This window comes from Salvelinus namaycush, chromosome 31 (assembly GCF_016432855.1).
Source record: "Salvelinus namaycush isolate Seneca chromosome 31, SaNama_1.0, whole genome shotgun sequence".
Lineage (NCBI taxonomy): Eukaryota > Metazoa > Chordata > Actinopteri > Salmoniformes > Salmonidae > Salvelinus > Salvelinus namaycush.
In genome coordinates, this window is record NC_052337.1 from 5213912 (window position 1) to 5235508 (window position 21597).

At 37.4% G+C, this 21597-nt stretch overlaps 1 protein-coding gene across 4 annotated transcripts in view; it reads right to left on the minus strand.

Moving 5' to 3' along the window:
* Positions 1-21268, minus strand: part of pam (peptidylglycine alpha-amidating monooxygenase) — a 140875-nt gene extending 119607 nt beyond the window's left edge. For 3 of the 4 annotated variants that reach the window (XM_038970034.1, XM_038970033.1, XM_038970031.1), the window contains exons 1-2: positions 21176-21268; positions 15844-15980 (exon numbers count right to left, since the gene is read on the minus strand). The gene's annotated coding sequence lies outside the window, so the exon portion shown is untranslated. The remainder of the gene's footprint in view (positions 1-15843; positions 15981-21175) is intronic. The other variant, XM_038970032.1, reaches the window with a different exon arrangement.
* Between the last annotated feature and the right edge of the window lie 329 nt (positions 21269-21597).

Below are 21597 nucleotides of genomic sequence, written 5' to 3' on the forward strand. Positions count from 1 at the left end.
AAGGAGAAGCCGCAGTAATCCAATCAAATTTCCCCGGGGGATTCACACCCTTATTAAGGAGATCCAGTTGGTCACCAGCAGGAGCAGACAGCTAGTATAGAAAACACTGTCAAGGAGACCTACACCATACCTTACTATACTCTACCTTACTATACTATACCGTGCTATACACGACCGTGCTATACTATACCTTGCTATACCATACTATAGTATAACTGTCCATACTATAGTGTACTATACCTGTCGATACTATACCTGTCTATTCCTTGCTATACTACACCTCGCTATACTATACCATACAATCCCCGTCTATACCATCCATGTCTATACTATACCATACCTTACTATACCTGTCTATACTATACCTTACGAAACTATACCTTTCTATACTATCCCTGTCTACACTATACCTATCCCTGTCTATACACTATCCCGGTCTATACTATCCCGGTCTATATTATACCTTACCATATCTGTCTAAACTATACCTTACTATACCTTTCTATACTATAACTGTCTATACTATACCTGTCTATACTATGCTACATCTTACTACACCACACCTTGCTATACAAAACCTTGCTATACAAAACATTGCTACACTATACCTTATTATATCTTACTATACCTTTCTGTACTACACCTTACTGTACTATACCTTGCTATACTATACATTGCTATACTATACCTTACTATACTTTACTATACCTTGCTACACTATACCATACCCGTCTACATTATGCTACATCTTATTACACTACTATACCTTGCTATAATAACATTGCTATATTATACCTTACTAAACCTTATGTCATACTATACTATACCGTACTATACTATCCCTGTCAATACTATGCCTTACTATACCTGTCTTTACGATACCCATCTATGCTATACCTGTCTATACCTGCTATACTATACCATACCTGTCTATACTATGCTACATCCTACTAAGCTACATCTTACTATACTACACCATGCCATACTAACCCTTACAATACCTTACTATACCATACCTTATTATATCTTACTGTACTATACGTGTCTATACTATACTAACTGTACTTGTCTATACTATACCTGTCTATACTATACTTTACTACGCCGTACTGTACTATACCTGCCTATACCTCATTATACTATACCTTACAAAACTAAACCTGACTATACCGCATCATACTATACTAAACCGTACTATATTAAACTAAACCTTACCTGTCTATACTATGCTACATCTTACTATACTACACCTTGCTATACTAAACCTTACCATAGCTTATATCTTACTATACCTTACTGTACTATACCTGTCTACACATTTCTATATTATACCTCATACTATACATGTCTATAATATACCTGCCTATACTATACTACTCCTTACTGTACTATACTTGTCTATAATATGCATGTCTATACTAAACCATACTATACATTACTGTACTATACCTGTCTATAATATACTACCCCTTACTGTACTATACTTGTCTATAATATACATGTCTATACTAAACCATACTATAGATTGCTGTACTATACATGTCTATACTATACCTGTCTATACTATACTTTACTATACCTCATTATACTATACTAACCTTACTATATTTTACTATATGTTAATATAGTATATGTTAATATACTATACATGCCTATACTATACCTTAATATAGCTTACTATATTATACCTGTCCATACTATACCTTACCATATTATACTAAAACTTACTATATATTAATATACTATATAGGCCTATACTATACCTTACTATATTATACCTTACTATACCTTACTAACCTATACCTTACCAACCTATAACTTACTTTACTATACCTTATTACGCCTTACTACGCCTTGCCTTACTGTACTATACCTCACTATATCTGTCCATACTATACCTGTCCATACAATACCTTACTATACTTGTCTATACTATACCTTAATATACCTCATTATACTATACCTTATTATACTATAGCTTACTATATTATACCTTACGATACCATACCTTCCACTACCGTGCTATACTATACCTTGCTATACCTGTCTAAAATATACCTTACTATACCTTACTGCATTATACCTGCCTATACCTTAATATACCACATTATACTATACCTTACTATATTATACTAAACCTTACTATACAAAACCTTACAATATTATACTAAATCTTACTATATTATACTATATCTTAATATACTATACCTTACTATATATGTCCATACTATACCTTGCTATACCTCATTATACTATACGTTACTATATTATACTAAACCTTACTATATTATACTATATCTTAATACCTACATCGTAATATACTATACCTTACTATATTATACTATGCCTTAATGTATTATACTTATATTATACCTGTATATACCTTACTAAACCTTGCGATATGTTACCTTACTGTACTATACCGTACTAAACCTGTCCATACTATACATGTCCATACAATACCTTACTATACCTCATTATACTATAACTTACCTTACCTGTCTATACTATACCTTACTATAACTTACAATACTATAACTTACTGTACTATACCTTACTGTACCTGTCTATACTATACATGGCTATACCTTCCTATACTATACCTTACTAAACTATACCTTAATATACTATACCTGGTCTATACTATACCTGTCTATACTATACCTCATTATATTATACCAAACCTTACTATATTATACTATATCTTAATATACCTTACTATATTATACCTTACTATACCTTCCTACATTATACCTTACTATATTATACTATACCTTACTACACTAGACATGTCTATAATATACCTGGCTATACTATACCTTAGTATACCTCATTATACTATACCTTATTAAACTATACCTTATTATACTATACCTTACTATATTATACTAAACCATACAATACTATACCACACATGTCTATACCATGCTACATCTTACTATACTACACCTTGCTATACTAAACCTTACCATACCGTATATCTTACTATACCTTACTGCACCATACCTGTCTACACCTTTCTATATTATACCTTACAATACATGTCTATACTATACCGTTCTATAATATACCTGTATATACTACACCTTTCTATACTATACCTGTCTACACTATACTAAACCATACTATATTTTACTATATCTTAATATACTATAGGTTAATATACTATACATGTCTATATTATACCTTACTATACCTTACCATAGTATACTAAACCTTACTATATTAGACTATGTCTTAACATACATTGTTAATATACTATACCGGTCTATACTAAACCGTACTATATTATACTATACCTTACAATACATATAACTTACTAACCTATAACTTACTGTACTATACCTTACTACACCTTACTACACATTACCTTACTGTACTATACCTTACTATATCTGTCCATACTATACCTGTCCATACTATACCTGTCTATACTATACCCTACTATAACTTACCTTACTATACCCGCCTATACCTTACTATACCCTGCTAACCTATAACTTACTGCACTATACCTTACCTTACTATACCTGTCCATACTATACCTGTCTATACTATAGCCTACTATACCTCAATATACTATACCTTACTATAATACACCTTACTATACCTTGCTATACCTGTTTATACTGTACCTTACTATAACTTTCTATACCTTACCTTACTATACCTGCCTATACTATACCTTACTATACTATACCTTACTATATTATAATAAACCTTACTATACCTTACCTTACTATACCTGCCTATACTATACCTTACTATACATATAACTTACTGTACTATACCTGTCCATACTATACTTGTCTATACTATACCCTACTATACCTCAATATACTATACCTTACTATAATACACCTTACTATACCTTGCTATACCTGTCTATACTGTACCTTACTATAACTTTCTATACCTTACATTACTATACCTGCCTATACTATACCTAAATATGCCTTACTATAGTATACTAAACCTTACTATATTATATCTTAATATACAATACGTGTCTATACTATACCTTGCTATACCTTAATAAACCTCATTATACTATACTTTACAATATTATACTATATCTTAATAACCTACATCTTAATATACTATACTATACCTTATATCTTAATATACCTTACTATATTGTACCTTACTATACCTTTTTACATTATACCTTACTATGTTGTACTATACCTTACTACACTAGACCTGTCTATACTATACCTGGCTATACCTCATTATACTATACCTTACAATATTATACTATATCTTAATATACTATAAGTGTCTATACTATACCTTACCATACCTCATTATACTATACCTTATTATATTATACTACACGTTACTATATTATACCTAACTAGACCGTAATACACTAGACCGTACTATACCATACTAGACCTTACTGTACCTTAATATACCTCATTATACTATACCTTACTATATTATACTATATCGTAATATACTATACCTGTCTATACTATACCGTACTATACCTCATTATACTATACCTTACTATATTATACTATATCGTAATATACTATACCTGTCTATACTATACCGTACTATACCTCATTATACTATACCTTACTATATTATACTAAATCTTACTATAACTTAATATACTATATATACACTATACCTTACTATACCTCGTCATACTATACCTTACTATATTATACCTTGCTATACCTTACCATACCCGTCTATACTATACTAAACCTGTCTATACTATACCTTATTATACTCAACCTTGCTATATTATACTAAACCTTAATATATTACACTATATCTTAATATACTATACCTTAATATACCTTGCTATACCTTACTATATTATACTATACCTTAAAATAGTACATCTTAATATACTACACCTTATTATACTATATTATACTAAACCTTACTAATATTATACTATATCTTAATATACTATACCTGTCTATACTATACCTTAATATACCTCATTATACTATACTAAACCTTAATATAATACATCTTAATATACTATACCATACTATATTATACCTTGCTACACTATACCTGTCTATACTGTACCGTACAATATCATACTAAACCTTACCATATTATACTATATCTTAATATACTACATCTTAATATATTTCACCTTATTATACTATACCTTGCTATATTTTACTAAACCTTACTATACTACATCTTAATATACTACATCTTAATATACTATACCTTACTATACTGTACTATACCTCTCTATACTATACCATACCTTACTATATTTTAGTTTAGTTTAAGTTCATTAATTCGAACCATTTTAAAAACAAGCACACATAAAACTTAAAAGACATACATGCACATTAATAAAATCAATGAGGATAACACACAATAAAGTCTGAGACTTACTATATTACACAAAACCTTACTATATTATACTATATTCTATACTATATTCTAATATACTATACCTTACTACACTATACCTGTCTTCACTATACCTAACTATACCTGTCTATACCTCATTACTATACTGTATCTTACTATACTACACTGAACACAAATATAAATGCAACAATTACTAAGATTTTATGAATTACAGTTCATATAAAAAAAATGAACTAGGCAAGTCAGTTAAGAACAAATTCTTATTTACAATGACGGCCTACCCCGGCCAAACCCGGACGACGCTGGGCCAATTGTGCACCGCCCTATGGGACTCCCAATCACGGCCGAATGTGATACAGCCTGGATTCGAACCAGGAACTGTAATGGCACCTATTGCACTGAGATGCAGTGCCTTAGACGAGCAGCGGTCAATTGACTGAAATCAGTCAATTGAAATACATCTATTAGGCCCTAATCTATGGATTTTACATGACTGGGAATACAGATATGCATATGTTGGTCACAGATACCTTTAAAAAAATGTAGGGGTGTGGGATCAGAAAACCAGTCAGTATTGTGGCCTGTGGAATGTTTTCCCACTCTCCTTCAATGGCTGTGCGAAGTTGCTCGATATTGGTGGGAACTGGAACACGGTGTCATACACGTCGATCCAGAGCATTGCAAACATGCTCAGTGGGTCACACGTCTGGTAAGTATGAAGTCCATGGAAGAACTGGAACAATTTCAGCTTTCAGATCCTTGCGACATGGGGTTGTGCATTATCATGCTGCAACATGAGGTGACATCAGCAAACTGATCGCCCATACGACGCCATTCAAGCTGTCTGCCATCTGCCCAGTACAGTTTAAACTATAGCTTACTATACTATGCTACATCTTACGATACTACAACTTCCTATACTACATCTTACTATATGACACTACGTCTTACTATGCTATAATGTCTGGTGAGTATGCAGTCCATGGAAGAACTGGGACGTTTTCAGCTTCCAGGAACTGTGTACAGATCCTTGGGGCCGTGCATTATCATGCTGAAACATGAGGTGACGTCGGCAGATGAATGGCACGACAATAGGCCTCATGATCTCGTCCCGGTATCTCTGTGCATTCAAATCGCCATCAATAAAATGCAACTGTGTTCATTGCCAGTAGCTTATGCCTGCCCATATCATAACCCCACCGCCACCATGTGGCACTCTGTTCACAACGTTGACATCAGCAAACTGCTCGCCCACACGACGCCATACAAGCTGTCTGCCATCTGCCCGGTACAGATGAAAGCGGGATTCATCTGTGAAGAGCACACTTCTCCGTGTGCCAGTGGCCATCGAAGTCAGTTATGACACCGAACTGTAGTCAGATCAAGAACCTGGGCTGGTGTGGTTACATGTGGTCTGCATTTGTGAGGCCGGTTGGATGTACTACCAAATTCTCTAAAACACTGTTGGAGGCGGCTTATGGTTGAGAAATTAACATTAAATTCTCTGGCAACAACTCCGGTGAACATTCCTGCAGACAGCATGCCAATTGCACACTCCCACAAAACTTTGTGTAGCACCTGTGGCATTGTGACAAAACTGCACGTTTTAGAGTGGTCTTTTATTGCCCCAGCACAAGGTGCATCTGTGTAATCATGCTGTTTAATCATCTTCTTGATAGGCCACACCTGTCAGGTGGATGGATTATCTTGGCTAAGGATAAATGCTCACTAACAGGGATGTAAACAAATAAGCTTTTTGTGAGAACATTTCTGGGATATTTTTTTCAGCTCATGAAACATGGGACGAACACTTGTTCACACACGTGTTTACATGTGTTACTATATCTTATTATACCATATCTTACTATAATATATCTTACTAAACTATATACACTACCGTTCAAAAGTTTGGGGTCACTTAGATATGTCCTTGTTTTTGAAAGAAAAGCTAAAATTTTGTCCGTTAAAATAACATACAAATTATCAGAAATATGGTGTAGACATTGTTAATGTTGTAAATGACTATTGTAGATGGAAACGGCAGATTTTTAATGGAATATCTACATAGGCCCATTATCAGCAACCATCACTCCTGTGTTCCAATGGCACGTTGTGTTTGCTAATCCAAGTTTACCATTTTAAAAGGCTAATTGATCATTCGAAAACCCTTTTGCAATTATGTTAGCACATCTGAAAACTGTTGTTCTGATTAAAGAAACAAACTGTCCTTCTTTAGACAAGTTGAGTATCTGGAGCATCAGTATTTGTGGGTTCGATTACAGGCTCAAAATGTCCATAAACAAAGAACTTTCTTCTGAAACTCGTCAGTCTATTCTTGTTCTAGGAAATGAAGGCTATTCCATGCGAGAAATTGCCAAGAAACTGAAGATCTCGTACCACGCTGTGTACTACTCCCTTCACAGTACAGCACAAACTGGCTCTAACTAGAATAGAAAGAGTGGGAGGCCCCGATGCACAACTGAGCAAGAGGACAAGTACATTAGTGTGTCTAGTTTAAGAAACAGACGCCTCACAAGTCCTCAACTGGCAGCTTCATTAAATAATACCCACAAAACACAAGTCTCAATGTGAACCGTGAGGAGGCGACTCCGGGATGCTGGCCTTCTAGGCAGAGTTCCTCTGTCCAGTGTCTATGTTATTTTGCCCATCTTAATCTTTTCTTTTTATTGGCCAGTCTGAGATAGGGCTTTTTCTTTGCAACTCTGCCTAGAAGGCCAGTATCCCAGAGTCGCCTCTTCACTGTTGATGTTGAGACTGGTGTTTTGCAGGTACTATTTAATGAAGCTGCCAGTTGAGGACTCAAACTAGACACTCTAATGTACTTGTCCTCTTGCTCAGTTGTGCAAGGCTTAATCAACCAACATCAGTGCCCGATCTCACTAATGCTCGTGGCTGAATGGAAGCAAGTGCCCGCAGCAATGTTCCAACATCTAGTGGAAAGTCTTCCCAGAAGGGTGGAGACTGTTATAGCTAGCTAGCGAACATTAGCATGCTTAGATAACGTTAGGTGTATGATCTATGTAGTAATATTATTTGAAACAGAAATATATTTGCATTGCTAGTTATAGCCTAATGTTAGCTAGCTAGCTAGCTAGCTAACATTGAACCTGGTTTGTTAGTTTTAGCTACCTGCAGATTCATACGACAGCTATGTCACTCAGTTTGTATTGGTAGTAGTATGAGTTGGGATTATGCCGGTTCATTGTTTAGCGAGCCACGTCGAAACAAAAGTCTTCACTTCACCAGATCATTACATGACCAATCAAGTTAGCCAGGTGTGTCTGTGGGTGATTACGGCCACCTATTCTATTTACTGAGCATGTGTACATGTCTAGACAATAGCATTTCTTTCACATGACCTATCAATTTAGACAAGTGGGTCTAGGTAAGCGTTATCTAATAATTATAAAATATTTGTAAAATATTTTTATCTGGACACTTTCTGTTTTTGATATTGCTACTATGCAAGTAACCATTTCACTGTGTCGTTTACACCTTCTGTATCCTGTGCATGTGACAAATAAACGTAGATTATATTTGACATAGTGTGTGTTTACCAGAGTGATGTGGAGAACAACATGACCTGCACCAAAGTCAGATAAGGATATAAGCCAAGGACTAGATAGTGTTTTTTTACCTGGAGGTTTTCCTTTTTGTAGGCTACTACTTTTAGTCTTTAAATCTTTGGTTGTTTACTACACTACTCACTCTGTTTAGCACATGGCCTCACATGTGAATCCTTAAAGAAATGGGTGGGGCTAACACGGAACCCAAACCGGCTGTGCGCGTGCGCCATCGTGCATACATTTATTTTGTCCCCCTACACCAAACGCGATCAGGACACGCAGGTTAAAATATCAAAACAAACTCTGAGCCAATGAGATTAATTTGGGGACAGGTCGAAAAGCATTAAACATTTATGGCAATTTAGCTAGCTAGCTTGCTGTTGCTAGCTAATTTGTCCTGGGATATAAACATTAGGTTGTTATTTTACCTGAAATGAACAAGGTCCTCTATGACAATTAATCCACACATAAAAACGGTCAACCGAATAGTTTCTAGTCATCTCTCCTCCTTCCAGGCCTTTTCATCATTTAACTTATATGGTGATTGGCATCTAAACTTTCATAGTATTATCACGACAACCGGCAACAGTTCATCTTTCAATCACACACGTGGGTATAACCAATGAGGAGATGGCACGTGGGTACCTGCTTCTATAAACCAATGAGGAGATAAGAGATGCAGGACTTGCAGCGCGATCTGCGTCAGAAATAGGAATGACGTCTATTTTAGCCCTTGGCAACGCAGGGGCTCGTTGAAGCGAATAACATAATTGAATAACATAGATTCCTACATTTATTTTGCGACGCAAGCGGTGTAGTCAGGGTATAAGGCTTAAGAGGGTGTGAACTATGCTGAACGGGTGTAGACAAAGGAGAGCTCTCCAGTAGGTGTACCAAAACATTCGATGGGCATTTTCTCAAAAGTGGGGTTACAAGTTCATTAACTTACAAAGCATAATTACTTTCCCATTGTTCTTCAGCTGCAGTGTATGATATACCATTTTCTAGCTCTGAGTCTCTACTTTTATCCAATGTAAAAACCATAATTTCAAATGTTGCTACATAGGATGAACGTCAATATGATCATCGTAACACTTCCTGTGTATAGTTCTATATCGTCGCTCAATACTTCATTGAACATTATTACATAAAGAATTATGTACATCATTCATATGAGATATCAAGAAGAAGTGAATGTAATTTACTGGAGTTCTTTATCAATAGTATTGACTGAGTTGAATGGACACAGCAGTCAACTTTAGCATTTCTGTATTGGTCTCATTATTTACAATGGAATATACAGAGCCTTCAGAAAGTATTCACACCCCTTGACATTTTCCACATTTTGTTGTGTTACAGCTTGAATTTAAAATGGATTAAATGTAGATGTTTTGTCACTGGCCTACACACTATACCCCATAATGTCAAAGTTGAATTATGTTTTTAGAATTGTTTACCTTTTAATTAAACTGTCTTGAGTCAAGTATTCAACCCCTTTGATATGGCAAGCTTAAAAAAAAATGTGCTTAACAAATCACATAAGTTGTATGGACTAACTCTATGTGCAATAATAGTGTTTAACATGATTTTAGAATGACTACCTCATCTCTGTACCCCACACATACAGATAATTGTAAGGTCCCTCAGTTGAACCTTGAAATTCAAACACAGATTCAACCACAAAGACCAGGGAGGTTTTCCAATGCCTCGCATGGAAAGGTACCTATTGGTAGATGGGTAATTAAAAAAAGGAGACATTGAATATCCCTTTGAGTATGGTGAAGTTATTAATTACACTTTGAATGGTGTATCACTACACCCAGGCACTACAAAGATACAGGTGTCCTTCCTAACTCAGTTACCAGAAAGGAAGGAAACCGCTCAGGGATTTCACCATGAGGCCAAAGGGGACTTTAAAACTGTTAGATTTGAATGGCTGTGATGGGAGAAAACGGAGGATGGATCAACAACATTGTAGTTACTCCACAATACTAACCTAAATGACAGAGTGAAAAGAAGAAAGCCTGTACAGAATACAAATATTCCGAAACATATACCCTGTTTGCAATAAGGCACTAAAGTAAAACTGCTAAAAGAGTGTCAAAGAAATTAACTTTATGTCCTGAATACAAAGCATCACTGAGTACCACTTTTCACATTTTCAAGCATGGTGGTGCCTCCATCATGTGATGGATATGCTTGTCATCGGCAAGGGCTGGGGAGTTTTGGGGATAAAAATAAACAGAATAGATCTAAGCACAGGCAAAATCCTACAGGAAAACCTGGCTCAGTCTGCTTTCCAAAAGACACTGGAGTTTCTTACCAAGACATGGAATTTTCCTGAGTGGCCTAGTTACAGTTTTGACTGAAATCGTCTTGGAAATCTATGGCAAGACTTGAAAATGGCTGTCTAGCAATGATCAACGACCAACTTGACAGAGCTTGAACATTTTTTTAAAGAATAATGTGCAAATCCAGGTGTGCAAGAAAAGTGGTACAAAGCTCTTAGAGACTTACCCAGAAAGACTCACAGCTGTAATCGCTGCCAAAGGTGATTCTAACATGTATTGACTCAGGGGTGTGAATACTTATGTAAATCAGATATTTCTTCATTTAATTTTCAATACATTTATTTTTAACATGTTTTCACTTTGTCATTATGGGGTATTGTTTGTAGATGGGTGAGAAAAAAATATATTTAATCCATTTTTTATTCAGACTAACACAACAAAATGTGGAATAAGTCAAGGGGTATGAATACTTTCTGAAGGCACTGGAGACTATTCACATACAACCAACTTAAATTATATGGTTTTGAGTAACTGCATTTTTAGGTGAGTTGATTGTATTGAACTGCAAGCTATTGTCCCTCAAAACGCAATTGTGAAAATCATACCGTACTTCCAAATTCTGATCAACCTCTTCACACAAAGCATTGGGCGACTTAAACCGCAGCAAAACCAAACCATAAACAATCTTGTATTAACCCAGTGTTCTCCCCAAAGAATAGCCTGAAAGACTACGGTCCTAGCATGATAACAACCTGAATGACCACGTCCTAGCCTGATAACAACCTGAAAGACTACGGTCCTAGCCTGATAACCTGAAAGACTACAGTCCTAGCCTGATAACCTGAAAGACTACGGTCCTAGCCTGATAACCTGAAAGACTACGGTCCTAGCCTGATAACCTGAAAGACTACAGTCCTAGCCTGATAATAGCCTGGAAGACACCGGTCCTAGCCTGAAAGACTACTACGGTCCTAGCCTGATAACAGCCTGAAAGACTACAGTCCTAGCCTGATAATAGCCTGGAAGACTACGGTCCTAGCCTGATAATAGCCTGGAAGACTACAGTCCTAGCCTGAAAGACTACGGTCCTAGCCTGAACTGCTACGACCCTAGCCTGATAACAGCCTGAAAGACTACAGTCCTAGCCTGATAATAGCCTGGAAGACTACGGTCCTAGCCTGATAACAGCCTGGAAGATTACGGTCCTAGCCTGAAAGACTACGTTCCTAGCCTGATAACAGCCTGAAAGACTACGGGCCTAACCTGAAAGACCACGGTCCTAGCCTGATAACAACCTGAAAGACTACGGTCCTAGCCTGATAACCTCAAACTACGGTCCTAGCCTGAAAGACTACGGGCCTAACCTGAAAGACCACGGTCCTAGCCTGATAACAACCTGAAAGACCACGGTCCTAGCCTGATAACAACCCGAAAGACCACGGTCCTAGCCTGATAACAACCTGAAAGACTACGGTCCTAGCCTGATAACAACCTGAAAGACCACGGTCCTAGCCTGATAACAACCTGAAAGACTACGGTCCTAGCCTGATAACAACCTGAAAGACCACGGTCCTAGCCTGATAACAACCTGAAAGACCACAGTCCTAGCCTGATAACAGCCTGAAAGACTACGTTCCTAGCCTGATAACAGCCTGAAAGACTACGGGCCTAACCTGAAAGACCACGGTCCTAGCCTGATAACAACCTGAAAGACCACGGTCCTAGCCTGATAACAACCTGAAAGACCACGGTCCTAGCCTGATAACAACCTGAAAGACCACGGTCCTAGCCTGATAACAACCTGAAAGACCACGGTCCTAGCCTGATAACAGCCTGAAAGACTACGTTCCTAGCCTGATAACAGCCTGAAAGACTACGGGCCTAACCTGAAAGACCACGGTCCTAGCCTGATAACAACCTGAAAGACCACGGTCCTAGCCTGATAACAACCTGAAAGACCACGGTCCTAGCCTGATAACAGCCTGAAAGACTACGGTCCTAGCCTAATAACAACCAGAAAAACCACGGTCCTAGCCTGATAACAACCTGAAAGACTACGGTCCTAGCCTAATAACCTCAAAAACTACGGTCCTAGCCTGATAACCTCAAAGATTATGGTCCTAGCCTGATAAGGACCTGACTACGGTCCTAGCCTGATAACGACCTCAATACGGTCCTAGCCTGACAACAACCTGACTACATAACAACCTGAAAGACTACGGTCTAAGCCTGTGCACCAGCCTAGGGTGAAAAACTTGGTCAAATGAATATGGCACTGGCCATATTCCACAGGAACACCAGAGTAGCTCTGATACAATGCGTCAAGCCCGCTGGAGAGGGACAGAACGCGCAATCAAGAGGGATTGAGAGCCGTTGTTGCTTCGCCAGGCATCTCTACCCGTCAATACATGATCTAACAGATTGATAGTCAGTATTCAGCATTCATGAAAGTATGCCTTAATTACTTTGAAGAACTACTAAAATAGTGATTTTGTCAGACAGCATAGTTGGGTGCTCTATAGCCAGCTACTAGCCTATTAGGATGACTGATTGGAGAGCACAGAGATAAATGGCTGGCTGCTACTGCCTAAACAGATGATGAGATGATGAATGAAATAAAAAGAAAGTCATTAAATATATAAAAAGTAATATACACAACAACTGAAATATTTTCGTAAAGTAATGTGGATAAATGATGGTTAGTAAGTGATAAGCAATAGGCCTAACAGGCACACAGCTAGCACAATGGGGTTTTTATTAATAGTTTTATTGTGTGTTGTTTAAGGTTGGCACAATTATCGTATAATAATAGAGTAGCCAACAATAATGGACAATAACCGTGAACTAAAAAGAAAATGTGTCATATTGTTTTAATAGATTTATTTTAGGAAAAAGGGAGATTCAACTTTATATTCAAGAAGATAATTTTAAAAAATCAGTTTTACAAGCAGAACGGCACGGAAGCTTCATTTCCTAAAGTTATGACAATAAACGTGGCTATTTGCATGTCAATTAATCATAACCCCAAATTCCATAATTGTCACAGTTCTAGTGTTGTTATAGCAGTCAATTCCATTATGTATTATTGTAAAAAAATATATATAATAAAACCGTGACTATTTTTCTATAAAAAAAACAAGCCGAAACCAAACCAACCTCAAAAAATACTATTCACTACACATTTGTCAAGGTGTTGGAATGAACGACGGCTCTGCTCTTCCTCCTTTGCAGTCTGGGCCGGCAGACTGAAATACACAGCGGCCACAGATGGCTTTGGAGAAAGGTGTGAAAGTCTGACTGAGGACATGGCTGAGTAGAAAGACCGGAACAAAAATGGGAATGCTAAAGAATATTGGAGTATAGAAATGCAGAATATTTAGGTCTATCCTAAAAAATATGGCTAACAAGTCTGTAAATTCGATGTGAGACAGAATCGGCTGACGTGTAAAGTGTTAGTCAGTAGCTTAAATACAAAAACTGTTAGATGAAATCTCATTCATTGGTATCATTTCATTAATAATAATTTGTGCATTCAGCCATAAGTACATTTTTCAACAAAACCTGTTTGGTCTTTGGACACATCATCGCATCTTGAGAATAACCTGGATACCAAGTAAACAATAGCAGGATCATTTTGATTAGGCAACATTTTGCCAACAGCAGGCTGTCTTTGTTATTGCAGTAGGCCTAAGTAAACAAGGCAACAACCAAGCAATCTCTCATAATATCTCCTCAATATGAAATGGAGTGCAGAGCATCCATGAGTCATAGCCAGGCATGACTTGCTATAAACAGTCATTTACCGATGGCGAAACAGGAAAAGTATAGATTAACTCAGGGTTTTTTTCCTTCACATTAACTAGCCTAAACAAATCCTATTCTATGGTGGACCTAGGATCTATGTTATAAAGTAGCATAGTCTAAAATAAATGAATTAGGTCTACAGTCGCCTATTCTTTGTAAGCTCTGTCGCCAGTAACCTAGTATAAAAGGGGTTTTCCACCGGCAAAACTATTATGAAAAAGGAATGAATTTATAGCTGATCATCATTTTCCTCACACTTTCAAATGAATAGGCTATTTCCAAAAGCATGCTTCTAATTAAAAAACCTTTTCCTCATCAATTCACCGTCACATCAGGACAATGGAAAAACCCACAGAGCCATTCAGGGAGGGAATCGCAACATAATTTCCTATTGATCCACTCTCTCTCGCTCCCCCCCCCCCCCTTTCTCGATCTCACTCATAGACCCCTGGAAACTGCAAACATCAATCAGCCACTCCATTGAGTCTGCCCGGGCCACTACGTTGAATGGACTTACTAGTTCTGCTCCACAAACCAGCGTAAATAAACCAGCACAATCAATGCACCTGCTGCCCGAGTAACTGAAACTCCCCGGTCCCTAGCCTATTTCAGTCACATTTAGGCTAACCTAACAATATGAAACACAACATGCATTTTTTCTACTAAGTTTGCCTGTCTGGTTGGACTAGAAGTAGGCCTCCCCCCCCCCCCCCCCCCCCCCTGGTTCAATGTCACATTCCAGTAGCTCAAAACAGCAACAAAGAGTATGGCTCTATGACAAAAAGCTTTCAAAGAAGTCTTACTGTGTCGAGAAGCATTTGGAGTTCTCCCAGCGCGCCGCTAACCCTCAGGGATGTATCCTTGCTCCAGTTATAGTGCTAAGCTGCTTACCTGGTTGTCACTTTGGCTTGAGGAGCCGCTATAGGATGGTTACAAAGGCCTGAGAGATAGAGAGAGAGAGACAGAAACACAGAGAGTTCTGATTTTCAATTGCCTAGTGTGATTCACCAGTGGGAGAGCGAGTCAGAGCAAGAGAGATTGAGACGGAGGGGGTGAGAGTCAAAGGAGGAGAGAGACTGGGAGGGGGATGCTCAGAATTACCTCAGCATGCCCACTGACATCATCGCTCAAAGACTGGCTACAGAGGAAACTATGGTAACCGTTTCCATGCGCTCACACAGTCAAGCCTTTTTAATTGTCAGAGCAACCATGGAGCTAGAGCCACCAGATCCCTGCCTTGACTTCCTAGATATACCCTATAACAAGATCTGTACCGTAGGCATTAGGCAATAATACAGGCTAGATGGTTTTGGAAGAGGTGGAAATTATTAACGGTTTATAGCCTAGAATTGTTTTTCACATCACGCTCAAATGGGTTCTTCATAAATGTCAGTGTCAACTTTTTCTTTTAATTAAATGGTCAAATCCTAATATGATAGCAGATTCACGACAGAGAGAGAGAGAGAGAGAGAGAGAGAGAGAGATAGAGGGCAGTAGAGCGATTAACATTATAATGAATCCTCACGAAAGCTCAGTCTAATTTGAAATGGAGGCGTCCATTGTGGCAAATCTCTGTTGGATTGGCTATTCAATGCATTTCCTAACAGTGACAACTGGTGTGGGTTGAGGAATTGTGAAGCTTTTGCAGAAAATACTATATTGACTAAACCGTCCTGATGAATATAATGGATAAATGCACATAATGAAGATAACGGTTAATAAACATTTTTGTTCAACTGCATACGTGTTCAATGTTGGTGAAAAGGCCAACATACCTAGTTAAATAAATGTGATAAAATTGTAAGTCAGTAGAAGCCATGGTTTCCATTAAAGACAACATAACAAGTAGTCTATTTTACTCAAAATGTCCAAAACAATCAATCAGGCAGATGGTCAATAGACACTGTATATTATTCTACCACAGATATAGATATTTAGATTTCAAATCGGCTGAGCTGTATAGCAACCATTCAGAGACACCAATTCCATCCTTCATTTGATTAACAAGAAAAATAGTATTCTAAGGAGAAACTTCGTTTTGTTATTTGTCAATAATATAAACAATTATCCAAGCCACACACATTAAAAACAGGACATATCAACCTCTACAGAAAATTGGATAACACTTTATACATAAGTTCTTATACCTGTGTAGTAACTTTGTATATTGGTAGCAAGTCGTTTTTTTGACACATTTTAGTAGTAGAAGCCAAATTGCATTTTAATTGCATAGTAATGGAGTTGCGCGGTTTTTGCACAAGATTAATATAGACAGTTATCCTCATGTAGTAATGAAAACTACAACTCAATTTTTTATGCAATTAGACAAAGCAATTACTAAAACACTATATTAATGTTCAGTCCATAGACGTAATGTTCAGTCCATAGACTAAATGTTCAGTCCATAGACTTAATGTTCAGTCCATAGACTTAATGTTCAGTCCATAGACTTAATGTTCAGTCCATAGACTTAATGTTCAGTCCATAGACTCAATGTTCAGTCCATAGACTCAATGTTCAGTCCATAGACTCAATGTTCAGTCCATAGACTCAATGTTCAGTCCATAGACTCAATGTTCAGTCCATAGACTAAATGTTCAGTCCATAGACTTAATGTTCAGTCCATAGACTTAATGTTCAGTCCATAGACTTAATGTTCAGTCCATAGACTTAATGTTCAGTCCATAGACTAAATGTTCAGTCCATAGACTTAATGTTCAGTCCATAGACTTAATGTTCAGTCCATAGACTTAATGTTCAGTCCATAGACTTAATGTTCAGTCCATAGACTAAATGTTCAGTCCATCGACTAAATGTTCAGTCCATCGACTAAATGTTTAGTCCATAGACTTAATGTTCAGTCCATAGACTAAATGTTCAGTCCATAGACTAAATGTTCAGTCCATAGACTTAATGTTCAGTCCATAGACTAAATGTTCAGTCCATAGACTAAATGTTCAGTCCATAGACTTAATGTTCAGTCCATAGACTTAATGTTCAGTCCATAGACTAAATGTTCAGTCCATAGACTTAATGTTCAGTCCATAGACTTAATGTTCAGTCCATAGACTAAATGTTCAGTCCATAGACTTAATGTTCAGTCCATAGACTTAATGTTCAGTCCATAGACTAAATGTTCAGTCCATAGACTCAATGTTCAGTCCATAGACTTAATGTTCAGTCCATAGACTTAATGTTCAGTCCATAGACTAAATGTTCAGTCCATAGACTAAATGTTTAGTCCATAGACTTAATGTTCAGTCCATAGACTAAATGTTCAGTCCATAGACTTAATGTTCAGTCCATAGACTTAATGTTCAGTCCATAGACTTAATGTTCAGTCCATAGACTAAATGTTCAGTCCATAGACTAAATGTTCAGTCCATAGACTAAATGTTCAGTCCATAGACTAAATGTTCAGTCCATAATGTTCAGTCCATAGAATTAATGTTCAGTCCATAATGTTCAGTCCATAGACTAAATGTTCAGTCCATAGACTTAATGTTCAGTCCATAGACTTAATGTTCAGTCCATAGACTAATGTTCATGCCCCTGCTCCTTTTTGTCTTAAAGCGACAATCAGCAGTAGAAACAATAAAGCGGCCTCCCCAACCCTGTTTGGGTAAAAAGCTGAGGGATGGGGCTGGAGAAATTGAATCACTCTCAAATGTATAGACAGAGCTATGGATGCAAGGCTTGGCCATACATGATATCAACATTATAGTTTTAACCAATTTGTTGAGGTAATCTGAAGAGATTTCACACCATGCTTCCTGAAGCACCACCCACAAATTGGATTGGCTTGATGGGCACTTCTTACATAACATACGGTCAAGCTGCTCCCACAACAGCTCAATAGGGTTGAGATCCGGTGACTGTGCTGGCCACTCCATTATAGACAGAATACAAGCTGACTGCTTCTTCCCTAAATAGTTCTTGCATAGTTTGGAGCTGTGCTTTGCGGTCATTGTCCTGTTGTAGGAGGAAATTGGCTCCAATTAAGCGCCGTCCACAGGGTATGGCATGGTGTTGAAAAATGGAGTGATAGCCTTCCTTCTTCAAGATCCCTTTATACCCTGTACAAATATCCTACTTTACCACCACCAAAGCATCCCCAGATCAACACATTGCCTCCACCATTCTTGACAGATGGCGTCAAGCACTCCTCCAGCATCTTTCCATTTTTTTCTACGTCTCACAAATGTTCTTCTTTGTGATCCGAACACCTCAAACTTAGATTTGTCTGTCCATAACACTTTTTTCCAATCTTCCTATGTTCAGAGTGTGTGTTATTTTGCCCATCTTAAACTTTTATATTTATTGGCCAGTCTGAGATACGGCTTTTGCTTTGCAACTATGCCTAGAGGGCGGCAGGTAGCCTAGTGGTTAGAGTGTTGGGACTAGTAACCGAAAGGTTGCTAGATTGAATCCCCGAGCTGACATGGTAAAAATCTGTCGTTCTGACCATGAACAAGGCAGTTAACCCACTGTTCCTAGGCTGTCATTGTAAATAAGAATTTGTTCTTAACTGACTTGCTTAGTTAAATAAAAGTTAAATAAAAAAAAATAGAAGGCCAGCATCCCGGAGTCGCCTCTTCACTGTTGACGTTGAGACTGGTGTTTTGCGGGTACTATTTAATAAAGATGCCAGTTAAGGCCTTGTGAGGCATCTGTTTCTCAAACTAGACACTCTAATGTACTTGTCCTCTTGCTCAGTTGTGCACCGGGGCCTCCCACTCCTCTTTCTATTCTGGTTAGAGCCAGTTTGCGCTGGTCTGTGAAGGGAGTACACCGCGTTGTACGAGATCTTCAGTTTCTTGGCAATTTCTCGCATGGAATAGCCTTAAATTCTCAGAACATGAATAGACTGATGAGTTTCAGAAGAAACTTTTCTTTGTTTATGGCCATTTTGAGCCTGTAATCAAACCCACAAATGCTGATGCTCCAGATACTCAACTAGTCTAAAGAAGGCCAGTTTTATTGCTTCTTTAAATCAGGACAACAGTTTTCAGCTGTGCTAACATAATTGCAAAAGGGTTTTCTCATGACCAATTAGCCTTTTAAAATGATAAACTTGGATTAGCTAACACAATGTGCCATTGGAACACAGGAGTGATGGTTGCTGATAATGGGCCTCTGTACGCCTATGTAGATATTCCATTAAAAATCAGCCGTTTCCAGCTACAATAGTCATTTACAACATTAACAATGTCTACACTGTATTTCTGATCAATTTGATGTTATTTTAATGGACAAAAAAAATGCATTTCTTTTAAAAAACAAGGACATTTCTAAGTAACCCCAAACTTTTTAACGGTAGTGTACATGTAGGTAGTTATTAAAGTGACTATGCATAGATAATAACAGAGAGTAGCAGCAGCGTAAAAAAGGTGTTCAGAGTCAGACAAATAAAACATGGGTACGTACATGTTGTTAACTAAGCACTTTATAGTACAATAATATACTCTCGCATCCTTGTGTGAGTGTCTTCAATGCAGACCTTCTTGAGACACAATCTAGTATTTTATTAATTAAAATGTGCAAGCAAGAAGATAACGTGCTAACTCACTCACTCACTCACTCACTCACTGACGGACCTCATCAATGCCCAACCACCAGCAACAGATGTCACCCTGCTAGTCTGAAACACTAACCCAAGGCAAGGCCTATATACAAGCTAGATAGATAGATAGAGAAGCCATTGCTTATTGAACTTAGTCAATCTAGCTAACGTTAGCTAATAACAGGCTGCTAGCTACTTTACTAGAGAGTTTATGCTAACCAAATTACTTAACAACATACAAAAACACAAGGAGTGTAGTTAGCTAGCTAGATAGACAGATGCCAAGAATATTTACTTTACATTTTAAAATGTCACCTTAATGATGGTTGACTACAGCTAGATGTACCTTTAAGACAAGTAACTTTAGCTAGGTATCAAGCTAACTAGCTAATCATAACGTGTAAACTTTTTCTGACAATCTTTGACGACGTGAGTGAGAACATGTCGAAACTCAACTTTTGTATCTACTTTTGTATCTATCAAAGACGTGCTTTTTCACATCTGACACACATTCCATAGTTAAATATTAATCTGTCATGACATTGTGAACAATATTTGAAATTACATTTTACCTGTAAACATCACATTCTTGTCCCCCGCTAAACAACGTTCAGTCTGTCACGTATTTCCACGACCACACCAGCAGTATTGAGTAGACCAAAGCAATCGTTGGAAATAGATCGATGTGAAGTAACTGTACATCGAGTTGGGAATGGAATTGTAGAGTGCGATAGTGCGCACATCTGCAAGATGATAAAATCACAGCTGTGCCTCACAATATAACCCTTGTAACGTTTAACTGCAATTTATTTCCATAATCAACTTGTCAGTTTATTTCCCCCAGATATCTGTTGTTGTTTTTTGTTCTCCCAAAATTGATTAGTAGGCCTAGCCTATCATTAAACCAAAGACCCTGGTAACTAACTGTTGCTTCTCCTGTCTGTGATGAACAGTATATACATTTTTAAACATGATTTGAACCCTGTCTACTTCA